Source organism: Diachasmimorpha longicaudata, unplaced genomic scaffold (assembly GCF_034640455.1).
Source record: "Diachasmimorpha longicaudata isolate KC_UGA_2023 unplaced genomic scaffold, iyDiaLong2 ctg00000139.1, whole genome shotgun sequence".
Classification (NCBI taxonomy): domain Eukaryota; kingdom Metazoa; phylum Arthropoda; class Insecta; order Hymenoptera; family Braconidae; genus Diachasmimorpha; species Diachasmimorpha longicaudata.
This window is the reverse complement of record NW_026973949.1, coordinates 75,001-76,588: the sequence shown is the minus strand read 5'-3', so window position 1 is coordinate 76,588 and position 1,588 is coordinate 75,001.

The window sequence follows — 1,588 nt, the reverse complement described above, 5'->3', positions numbered from 1 at the left end:
CCTCCCCGGTTACTGCAATTGAGCGGGACATGTTCAATTGCAGTATTCTAACGTCGCGTTGCGCGCCCGGTCCCTCGATCGCAGGGGTCCGGGGAGGATGACCTATTGGAACGGGGGGTACCGGTGAGCCTCCGGTCGCGACGCGATGACTATCGATCCTACTTAAGCTAACGTGGCACTCGCGAACCCTACCTAATAATTGAGTGGACTCACCGGTTGAAGTTCTTGAAGATCCCGGCGTTGGCTGACTCGGCTGCGCAGTCAGTCCCGCGATGTCTGTGACGTCCTCGACGTCCTCGTGGACAGCACGAAGGCTGGAACCTTTCCCTCGTCGGGAGGGCAGTACCCCGGCGCACGGCGGGCGACTACGAACCCTTGAGGGCACCACCCTCCTTGGGTCCCTCGATGTAGTCTCCGTAGATGTTGCTCTGGCATGCTGAGAAGCGATGCGCAGACTTCGCCGCACGACGGACGCATCATTGTGCCCCCCCGGAGATCCGATTGGGGGCAGCTTAGACTCCGGAATAGTTTTCAAATAATGCTCTGCCATGGTTAGAAGTGGACGAGACGGTCGCCGGCCGTGCCAAAAGGCAGGAGCTGAAAAGCTGAAAAGTAAACACAAAAAGAATAAATAAGAGGATTAAGGATTAGATGGGGCGGTTCCCCGCGGCACCGAGCTGGGTAGCTCGGGACGCTGAGCACCGTCCCTGGGAGGGGGCCTTCCGGTTCCCGCCGAGCTGGGGAGCTCGGATCGGGGCCCGGTGGAGGCGCTGAAGGAGTGCTCCGCCTCGACTCCCCTCGAAAGAGGAGCAGAGAGGGAGCAGACCCACAGAAAGGGGGGACCCACCCATCCCACCCGACGACCCACCCCGCGAACCGTCCCTTTCCTGAGGGATACCCACCCACTCCCCCTGAGACCCAGCCCCACGTGTGGCGTCGCGTTTTCGCCGGCCTCCACCGTTGCGGGAGGTTCCAACTACTAGCGCGTGGCTGGAACTAGTTGCGAGAACCGCAATGTCCATGCCCTTCGCACTGCGAAGCAGCCAGTCCCCCCTCCCCCGCACCACCCCGCGAACCGTCCCTTTTCCGAGGGATACCCACCCACTCCCCCTGACCCAACCCCCACGTGTGGCGTCGCGTTTTCGCCGGCCTCCACCGTTGCGGGAGGTTCCGACTACTAACGCGTGGCTGGAACCACTTGCGAGAACCGCAGTGTCCATGCCCTTCGCACTGCGAAGCAGCCTGTCCCCCCGAACCCCCACCCGCGCGTGGGATTCCCCGTCCACCAACCGATTCCGCCCTCCGCCCCGTGGGACCACCCCTCCACCAGCCGATTTCGCCCTCCCTCGCGCCTCCCGAAGTCCGGCCCACCCCACCGCGACCAAATCCGCGACCCTCCCCCTCCGAACCCCCCAGTAAGTAGGTCTCGCGCCCCTCCACCCGCCGATCGTGCCCTCCACCACGCGGACCCACCCCTCCACCACTTGGAACCACCCCTCCACCGGCCGATTTCGCCCTCCCTCGCGACCCAATTCGCGACCCCCCCCCCTCCGAAACCCCCCATGGGTACAGGGACTCACCCTGCACC